General features: G+C 42.9%; 1 pseudogene; it reads right to left on the bottom strand.

The window, feature by feature from the left end:
- Positions 1-9,672: 9,672 nt before the first annotated feature.
- On the bottom strand, positions 9,673-10,609 carry LOC122140327 (annotated as a pseudogene).
- Positions 10,610-11,248: the final 639 nt, after the last annotated feature.

The raw sequence follows: 11,248 nt of genomic DNA, 5'->3' as shown, positions 1-11,248 counted from the left end.
TGCAAAATCACATCCTTTTTCCAGCAATACATTGAAGAAATATATACTGTATATTTTTATTTTTTGTAATTATTTTGGCTTTTTTACGGTTCTTTCATTGTAAAACGTATGTCCTTTTATGTGAAAATTTACATTAACAGGTACACCACGAGATCTAAAGAACCTTGTTAAATTTTGGGTTGGCTGGAAAAGCCTTCCACAAGAACTGTATGTGGAAGTGTCAGATGTCAGAATGCTACTGCCTCAACCTGCAGGGTGAGACTCTTAAACTCCCATTACAATAAAGTCATTATGACGATTTCAGCTCTGATCTAAAAGCAGCTGTGTCTAGCAACAGTTTTGGATTTGGATTAGTTTAAAAGGAAGGTATCACAATAGTCCTTAAACTGTTGTTTTTGCTGATTGTTCAAGATTAAGAAAATACAGTGAAATCAGTAAGCTATCTTAGTATTAGAATTTATTTTTTGTTTTTATTTGCCACATTTTTACTAACTGATCTCTAGGCAAAGGAAATCTAGCAGCTCCAATTAATTCACAGAACAATGTATGACATTGTGTTTAAGATATCCATTGTTCAAGCATATTCATCTATCCCAATAAATGAGTTAACAGTTGCACCGTTTCACAGTAAGCATCCACTGTTTCTGGGAAAATAACATTTGGATTGGGCAAGGTATCAATCTCTTCAGCAGTCAACTCTGCAGTTGTATTTGTGGGACTGCAACTCCCTTCATTTCAACACAGCATGATGGTCCTTCCCAGTGTATACCCGAAGATGACCATGTATAATCCTGTACCCTGCATTTGGGTAATTTCTTTGTATTTCAGCCACAATGTGGTCCAGTACATCATCATTTACATCGGAGTACAAATCTTTAACCCTTCGGTAGACAATAAAGAAAAGATTCATTAAGGGTCATAAGATAACCAACAACATATCTTTTTGTATAAGGATAAATAAAAAAAGTAAATAACTAACACAATCACAATTATAATTTGCCTAAGAGTGCCTACAGTACCAGCCATATATATGTTTTATACTGTATGAATTAGTTTTTTTCACTTAGGTTGAGGAAGACAACATTACTGATGATGCTGTTCGTCAAGTCCACAAACTCATTTAACCTGTCCAAAACTAAATGGCTTCTGAGTTAAAGGAAATTTGTAGCATATGAACTGTCATCAACTTACTGTGCGAGTGTCAAAATGTCCTCCACAATTTCACAACATTCTGCAAAATCGTCTATCAATAATCGTTTATTACCGTTGACTGTGAGTGACGTCAATTCCCAATACAAACGCCCAATAAATTAGTCCCACCCCTGTCACTTGATTGACAGGTTTCTGTGTAGACGTCGAAAATTGAGTTTTGGCAGGTTACATGTGCAATGCAGAGAGAATGAAAAAGCAAATGTGGTAATTAATATTGCTATTTAAATATGACAGGCTCATAGCTCGTAAGACATGGGAAATGCATTTGCAAATATACTTTGCTTTTTCATTTGAAATTTGGCACTCACTGCATTCGCGAAAGCGAAAATGCAAACGGTAATGCAAGATTTGTAATTGCATTTGGATTATGTCACAATTTATCCATCCACATATTGAAAATGCAAAGTTCTGTGACCCTACGACGCCAGGACAGATCCCACTCTCAACCCATTTGAATGGGTTTTCCATAGTAACTTTGTGGACACGGCTTGGAGAACTCTGATTGACTTGAGTGCGGCATTTGCTTATCATCACGGTCCCCTCATGTGGGCGGAAAAGTTTGGTGACCCTATGACCTCGTTTATGGGTCAAAAGGTCAATGAAGGGGCAGAGCGTCTGCCAAACTGCTACACGATTAGTTGGCGAGTGGGATATCTCCTGTTCGGAGATGACGGGTCGTAGGACCTCGAGATTCTGGCTACGTAGGGGCCCCTGAAGCATGGCCCTGAACCACAAGGTTCTAGGACCTTACAAAAAAAGTGGCCTTTCCAAACTCTCAAAAGGGTCTCACTGTGTATGAGACAGAGAGACCTGCTGCAGAGATTTTGTGTAGAAGCCAAAAATAATTTCCTTTCACTGTAGGACCCAGGGCTCTCAGTATGTCTCTTGAGGGACCCCCAGGGGCCACTATCCACCTATTTGAATGGGTTTACCATAGTTACTTTGTGGACTGGGCTAAGAAAGGTCCAATCGACCCGAGGGCCCCATTTCCATATTGTCACGGGCCCCTTGAGTGGGCAGAAAAGTTTTGTGACCCTACGACCTCGTTTAGGGGTCATAAGATCAAAAAAGGGATGAGTGTCTGCCAAACTGCTACACAATTAGTTGGCAAGTGGGAAGTCTCCCAATCGGAGACAACAGGTAAAGCCCTTCCCAAAAGCTGAGGATTTTGGCCCTGTGATATGGTGTACGTGAGGGACCCACAATCAAGCATTCAATGCCTCAAGGTTCTAGTCCCCATATTAATAGTATTATTAATCAAACTGTAAATAAAGTCCCATTAGCAACCTATTTGATGGGGACCGGATAGGAGCTTTATTGACATTCAATTTCCAATTCATACCAATTCAAAAAACCAACAACATGTATGTTAGACCCTATTCCATCTAAGCTCCTAAAAGAGGTGCTTCCAGAAGTCATAGATCCTCTTCTGACTATTATTAATTCCTCAGTGTTATTAGGATATTGTCCCCAAAACCTTCAAACTGGCTGTTATTAAGCCTCTCATCAAAAAAACACAACTTGACCCCAAAGAACTAGTTAATTTTAGACCGATCTCGAATCTCCCTTTTCTGTCCAAGATACTAGAAAAGGTAGTATCCTCACAATTATATTCCTTCTTAGAGAAAAATGGCATCTGTGAGGATTTCCAGTCAGGATTTAGACCGTATCATAGTACTGAGACTGCTCTCCTTAGAGTTACAAATGACCTGCTCTTATCATCTGATCGTGGTTGCATCTCTCTATTAGTGCTATTGGATCTTAGTGCTGCGTTCGACACTACTGACCACACTATTCTTTTGCATAGACTAGAACACTTTCTTGGCATTAATGGAAGTGCATAAGCATGGTTTAAATCGTACTTATGTGACCGCCATCAATTCGTAGCAGTGAATGAAGAGGTATCATATCGTTCACAAGTGCAGTATGGAGTACCTCAAGGCTCAGTACTAGGGCCGTTACTCTTCACGCTTTACATGTTACTCTTGGGAAATATCATCAGGAAACACGGTGTTAGCTTTCACTGTTACGCTAATGATACTCAGCTCTATATTTCTTCGCGGCCCCGCGAAACATACCAATTTGAAAAACTAACGGAATGCATAGTCTATAAAAAACTGGATGACAAGTAATTTCTTATTGCTAAATTCTGAAAAAAACAGAGGTGTTAATTATAGGACCTAAAAGCTCTGCATGTAATGACCTAGAACACTGTCTAAGATTTGATGGCTGCTCTGTCAATTCTTCGTCATCATCGTGTGCTATTTGATAGCAACCTTTCCTTAGAAAGCCACGTTTCTAGCATTTGTAAAACTGCATTTTTCCATCTCAAAAATATATCTAAATTACGACCTATACTCTCAATGTCAAATGCAGAAATGTTAATCCATGCGTTTATGACCTCAAGGTTAGACTATTGTAATGCTCTATTGGGTGGGTGTTCTGCACGCTTAGTAAACAAACTCCAGTTAGTCCAAAATGCAGCAGCTAGAGTTCTTACTAGAACCAGGAAGTATGATCATATTAGCCCGGTCCTGTCAACACTGCACTGGCTCCCTATCAAACATCGTATAGATTTTAAAATCTTGCTTATTACTTATAAAGCCCTGAATGGTTTAGCACCTCAGTATTTGAACAAGCTCTTGTTACATTGTAGTCCTCCATGTCCGCTGCTTTCTCAAAACTCTGGCAATTTGATAATACCTAGAATGTCAAAGTCAACTGCGGGCGGCAGATCCTTCTCCTATTTAGCGCCCAAACTCTGGAATAACCTACCTAACATTGTTCGGGAGGCAGACACACTCTTGCAGTTTAAATCTAGATTAAAGACCCATCTCTTTAACCTGGCTTACACATAACATACTAATACACTTCTAATATCCACATCCGTTAACGGATTTTTAGGCTGCATTAATTAGGTAAACCGGAACCGGGAACACCTCCCATAACACCCGATGTACTTGTTACATCGTTAGAAGAATGGCATCTACGCTCATATTAGTCTGTTTCTCCCTTATTCCGAGGTCACCGTGGCCACCAGATCCAGTCTGTATCCAAGTCAGAGGGTCACTGCAGTCACCCGGATCCAGTACGTATCCAGCCCAGATGGTGGATCAGTACCTAGAAAGGACCTCTACAGCCCTGAAAGACAGCGGAGACCAGGACAACTAGAGCCCCAGAGACAGATCCCCTGTAAAGACCTTGTCTCAGACGTCCACCGGGAGAAGACCATAGGAAACAGATGATTCTTCTGCACAATCTGACTTTGCTGCAGCCTGGAATTTAACTGCTGGTTTCGTCTGGTCAGAGGAGGACTGGCCCCCCGACTGAGCCTGGTTTCTCCCAAGGTTTTTTTCTCCATTCTGTCACCGATGGAGTTTTGGTTCCTTGCTGCTGTCGCCTCTGGCTTGCTTAGTTGGTGACACTTCATTTACAGCGATATCGTTGACTTCATTGCAAATTATTGCACAGATACTATTTAAACTGAACTGAGCTGCATGATGACATCACTGAATTCAATGACGAACTGCCTTTAACTGTCATTTTGCATTATTGACACACTGTTTTCCTAATTAATGTTGTTCAGTTGCTTTGACGCAATCTTTTTTGTTTAAAGCGCTATATAAATAAAGGTGACTTGACTTGACTTGTATAAACCTACATGAATATACAGGAGCTGTGCTGGGTTTTATAAACAGGTGCATTGATGATGTTCACCAACACCAAGGATGCAAGGTGCTTATGGCAGTGATTTCAAGTGGCCACTGGCCATAAGCCTACAGCAAAGGCAATGGACAATGGTGACCTGATGACCTCTTCCTGATGACCTCAATTATTTTTTTTTTTTCTCAGTTTGAGGTTAAGAACACTGGAGCTGCACACATGCAGGAACAATCTGCTGTTCACAAGGCATTGCAGCTGACAATAGACAGTGTCAAGAGGGTCTTCACTGAGATCAACCCACAGAAGGCTGCTGGACCTGACTATATCCCAGGTTGTGTGCTAAAAGATTGTGCAGAGCAATTAAAATAAGTTTTTGTGACATATGTAACATCTCTCTCAGCCAGACCAGTTTACCCACCTGTCTAAAAAGCTCCATTAGTATCCCACTCCCAAAAAGAGCCCAATCCATCCTCAATAAACGACTATCGTCCAGTAGCAATTCACATGTAGAGCGAACTGCTCTATCGAGGAAGCAATCGCAACCCTGCTCCACCTCACAAACAAACAAATCTGAACCAATTCACGTGTAGAGCGAACTGCTCTATCGAGGAAGCAATCGCAACCCTGCTCCACCTCACACTGACACACCTGGAGAACAAGAACACCTACGCCAGTGTAAGAAATTAACTCTTTTGGGAGGGAATTGAATCTGAAGATTCAAACTGATTCCAAATTCGATTAGTTTATACTTTATCAGCTGTTCATCCAGCGAGAAGTTAACATCAGTATATCTTAACAATTTGGATATTTGTATTATCCCTGGCCACAGGTTAATGCATGCTAGTGATAATTTATAAGCTACGAGCTACAGTAGGTCGCAAGATCTGGGCAAAGTTTAACTTTAAATACACGACACAAGACAATGATTCTTATAATGAAACAATTTATTTGAGCTACTCTAATACATTAAACTAAACTAATGAAAACACACATAGACACACACACACACATGTAGTTCAAAGGATGCATGTAGAAGACTTTGTTGGTTACTTAAGTTTGGGCTGGAAAGCGGGGTTTCCTTTTCTGCCAGAGGGAGTCCCTTTGCTGATTGGCTGTTGATCATTCGGATGATGTCTTTTGGGTAAAGACTTCATGGTGAATGGGTGTTCTGGAGTCTTGCTCGTATGATGTTACATCATGTGAGAGCTTTGTAGCATGGTCAACAAGGTGAAAGAGCCAAAGATCGAGAGAGCGAGCGAGCCCTGATCTGTTCGGGACATTTGGTTTTAATTCAATTCAATTCAGTTCAAGTTTATTTGTATAACGCTTTTTACGATATAAATCATTGCAACGCAACTTTACAGAAAATTAGGTTTCTACAATATTTAGTAGTAGCTTATCAGTGATGACTGTCAGTTTATGTGCATATGGCAGAAATGTTTGGAAAAAATATGTAAAAGACGTAAACAAACAGACGATTAACACTATTAACAGCAATTATGCAATCAAACTTATAGCAAAATGTGGTAGTTCTGTATGTTGTCTCAGGGTTAGCATCATCTGATGTCCTCTGAGGGGTTGGCATCATCTCTCTGTGTTCTGGATCCAGACTGGACAAATCCTAGTTACCACGGGATGTAAATCCTGTGGCAAAACAGAGAAACAAATGGAGACCTAATTAGCGTAGCTGCTGTTCCAGCCAAGTAAAATTAATTAGTTTAACCCAAGCATAATAATGTGGATTTGATCAGATATAACTGCAGTCTAAAATTACGAGATGCATTATTTGAATGCTTGGCCAAAGAGGTGTGTTTTTAATCTAGATTTAAACAGAGAAAGTGTGTCTGAACCCCGAACATTATCAGGAAGGCTATTCCAGAGTTTGGGAGCCAATTGCGAAAAAGCTCTACCTCCTTTGGTGGACTTTGCTATCCTAGGTACTACGAAAAGTCCAGCGTTTTGTGACCTTAGGGAGCATGATGGATTGTAGCGTGGTAGAAGACTAGTTAGGTATGCAGGAGCTAAGCCATTAAGGGCCTTATAAGCAAGTGATAATATTTTGTAACTGATACGGAACTTAATAGGTAGCCAGTGCAGAGACTGTAAAATTGGGGTTATATGATCATATTTTCTTGAACTGGTAAGGACTCTAGCTGCTGCATTTTGGACTACCTATAGCTTGTTTATTGAAGATGTAGGACAACCACCTAGAAGTGCATTACAAGAGTCCAGTCTAGAGGTCATGAATGCATGAACTAGCTTTTCTGCATCAGAAACAGATAACATGTTTCATAGCTTGGCAACGTTTCTAAGATGGAAGAATGCTGTTTTTGGAATATTGGAAATATGATTTTCAAAAGACAAGTTGTTGTCTAATATAACACCCAGATTTTTGACTGTAGAGTAAGTAACAGTACATCCGTCTAGTTGCAAATTGTAATTGGTCATCCAATCTTTTACATTTTTAACACACTCTGTTAGCTTAGATAATTTAGAAGTTTCATCGGGTCTCGTTGAGATATATAGTTGAGTATCATCAGCATAACAGTGGAAACTAATCCCATATTTTCTAATGATATTACCAAGGGGCAACATGTATACTGAAAATAGCAGAGAACCTAGGACAGATTCTTGTGGCACTCCATATTTTACTGGTATAAATGAGATGACTCCCCATTTAAATAAACAAAGTGGTAGCGATCGGACAGGTAAGATCTAAACCATCTTAAAGCCTGCCCTTGGATACCTGTATAGTTTTGTAATCGATCTATGAGTATGTCATGATCTATGGTGTCGAACGCAGCACTAAGATCGAGTAAAACTAGCAATGAGATGCAGCCTTGGTCTGACGCAAGAAGCAAACTATTTGTAATTTTAACAAGTGCAGATTCTGTGCTATGATGGGGCCTGAAACACAAAATTCTTCATAGAGATAATTTTTTGCAGGAAGGAGCACAATTGAGCAGACACAACTTTTTCTAAAATTTTATATATAAATGGAAGATTTGAAATGGGTCTGTAATTTGCCAGTTCACAAGGATCTAGTTGTGGTTTCTTAATAAGAGGCTTAATAACCAGCTGCTGGAATGGTTTTGGGATGTGAACTAAAGATAATGACGAGTTAATAATATTGAAAAGCGGTTCTTCTGCTACAGGTAACAACTCTTTCAGTAATTTAGTGGGTACAGGATCTAATAAACATGTTGTTAGTTTAGATGCAGTGATAATTTTATTTAGCTCTCCCTGTCCTATAGTACTATAGCACTGCAGTTTATCTTTGAATGTGATGGATAAAACTGAAGTATTAGATTTCCTTTCCTATTTCCTTTATTTTTCAAGGAAAAACAAAAACCAGAACGATGGCGCTGACCAGCGTTATACGTCATCACACCTTCCGAACATTTAAAGGGACCGCAATCCCTGAACAGTTGCAGAAATACAGTGTACAGAACTACACTTAATAACAAAGGTGAATTATGTCTGTCACATTCACTACACACGTCCCCCAGAATTCACCATATCAGAAAAACCCAACAGTCAACGGGGAGGTGGGCGTACCAACCGGCCACAGTGACTGCGCTGTACCGGAGGTCGAGGAGACCCCACTGCAGCCGGTGTACCGTCATTACACGGGTGAGGGGCATGGGGTGTGGGAGGCTTGGGTGGGATGGGAGCATGGGGTGGGGGCAGAGCAGGAGGCCGTCCGTGTCGTGGGGGCAGGGCCAGGTCAATGGGCCTGGCCATGACCAAATGAGCCGTTTTAAAGCGGTCAATGGAGAGTCGCTCCGGTTTACCACTAGCCTGGGTGCCAGCCCGAACCCCGCCCACAACATTTTTTGGACAGGAAGTTCGGTCTGGACTTGATCCATTGAGGAGTAATTATGCTCGGCTCCCAGAAGGCCGAGCCAATCAAATTGCCAGGGCGGGCTTTAATCGATGATGGACAGGCTATCTGCGGTTACGTAACCACCCACGTTATCAAAGAGCGCTTGGGTTGAATTGGTTTTCACCAATGATGACTGCAGCTGGAGAAGTAAGATGTTTAGATTCCGCTATCACGTCTGTAATAAAAGAAATCGACAGCGCATTAATTTAAAAAGACGAACAAAGAACCGCAATCAAGGCATTTGTCGATGGGAAAGATGTGTTTGCCGTCCTTCCAACGGGATTCGGCAAAAGTTTTATTTATCAGCTGGCTCCGATGGTCGCTAAGAAGAAGATAGGACGCAATGAAAACCCTGTGGTCATTGTGGTTTCTCCTTTGGTCACACTCATGGAGGACCAAGTAAGAGAAGCAACCGAAATGGCATCACGGCGATGCAACTCGGCGTGCACAGCGAGGTGGACATAACCAGCGGTCGTTGTCAGCTCCTTTTCGGAAGCCCCGAATCTTGGCTGCTGAACAAAAAGTGGAGGGACATGCTAGGCTCCGATGTTTTTCAAGCCAACGTAATGGGTATCGTCGTGGATGAAGTTCATCTCATTTACAAATGGTAAGATTTAATCTGACTGTCTGATAACTCATAACATAGTGACATGAAGCAAATGTTGTAAAAAATATATTGTACCTAACGTCACTTACTGCGTTGCTCTGATTGGTTGTAGGTCTATCCAATTGAGTGCAGAGTTTTTTTTTTTACTGGTTCGGTTAAGACACGCCCCATAATTCGAGTTCAATGGAGCAGTATCAGACTCACATTCTGCCTAGAATATGAGTATGACGAAGTCAGGCTAGTTTACCACCCCTGTCCACCACAAAGTGTTGTCCCCTGTCTCCAGAACCTGGAATGGGCCCTCTTAGGGCGGGCGTAGCGGTCCCCTGTGGGCATTGTGGCAAATGAAAACATAGTCGGCTGTTTGAAGTCCAGCGGGGATGTGCGACTGAGGGAGGCCGTGACAGGAAGTAGGGACAGGTGAAAAAAGCCACGCATTATCCAATAGAGTAGAGCGCTGGATAGTAGCAGAACAGGGAATCGTGTTGCTAGGGACAAAATCCCCTGGTACTCGCAGCGGCTGTCCGTAAACAAGCTCCGTGGATGAGGACTGAAGGTCCTCCTTTGGTGCTGCTGTCTTTGAGGCTGGTATGCAGGGCACCCTTCATCGATCTATGAAAACGTTCACAGAGTCCGTTAGCCTGCGGGTGATATGCAGACGTGCGGTGGAGTCTCACTCCGAGGCTCTGTGTGACAGCGTCCCAAAGCTCGGACGTGAACTGCGCGCCTCGGTCAGAGGAAATGTCCGAAGGGGTGCCAAAACGGGCAATCCAGTTGCCAATAAACCCCACCGATGTCAGTGTTACAGGCTCAGGCCAACGGGTGGTCCTGTCAACCATGGTTAACAGATATGTGAAACCTTGAGAGGAGGGCAGAGGACCAACCAGGTCCACATTTACATGGTCAAAACGCCTCTCAGGAACCGGAAACGATTCTAACGGGGCTTTAGTCTCAACACAGGTGTTAGCCCAGTCCCTAACGTCCTTCTTGAGGCCGTGCCACACAAACTTTGCTGAAACAAGCCTCTATGAAGCTTTCGCACCTGGGTGGGAGAGACCATGGATGGCATCAAAAACTTGACGCCTCCACCCCGAGGGAACGATAGGCAGAGGACTACCTGTGGAGATGTCACACAGGAGCGTTGTGCCGGCATTGCCAAAAACCACGTCCTCGATCTGCAGCCCTGTAGTCGAGGTTTTCAGATGTTGCACATCTGGATCTGTGGTCTGAGTCGCGGCCATGCGGTTGTAATCCAAACCAAGATGGACTGCCCCCTGCCACAGCCATGATAGGCAATCCACCACGTGGTTGCTCTTACCGGCACCGTGCTACAAGTCTGTGGTGAACTCTGAAATGTAAGACAGATGCCGTTGCTGGCAGGCGGACCACGGCTCAGCCACCTTGGCCATGGCAAAAGTCAGCGGCTTGTGGTCCACAAAAGCAGTGAAGTGTCGGGCTTCCAGCAGGGAATGAAAGTGTCTAATGGCGAGGTAGAGACCAAACAAATCCCGGTCGAAAGTGCTGTACTTCCGCTCACAAGGGTGCAGCTGACGGCCAAAGAAAGCCAGCGGCTGCCAGGCCCCACCTACCCACTGCTCATAAACAGCACTGACAGCATAATCAGAGGCGTCCGAGGTGATGGAGATGGGGGCTGTAGGAGATGGATGCGCCAGCATGATGGCGTTCACTAATGCTGCTTTAGTGGCATCAAAAGCCTTGACTCTGCTCTCAGTCCAGTCCACAGCGTGTTTGGGTTTACCTTTCAATTCCTTGTGCAAGGGCCCCATGAGCTGAGCGGCTCGAGGGATGAAGCGGTGATAAAAATTCACCATGCCGAGGAACTCCTGTAGGGATTTGAAAGTGAGTGGGCGTGGAACTGT

Source organism: Cyprinus carpio, chromosome B18 (assembly GCF_018340385.1).
Source record: "Cyprinus carpio isolate SPL01 chromosome B18, ASM1834038v1, whole genome shotgun sequence".
Lineage (NCBI taxonomy): Eukaryota > Metazoa > Chordata > Actinopteri > Cypriniformes > Cyprinidae > Cyprinus > Cyprinus carpio.
Note: the sequence above shows the minus strand (reverse complement) of the source record. Positions and strands in the feature narration are given on the sequence as shown.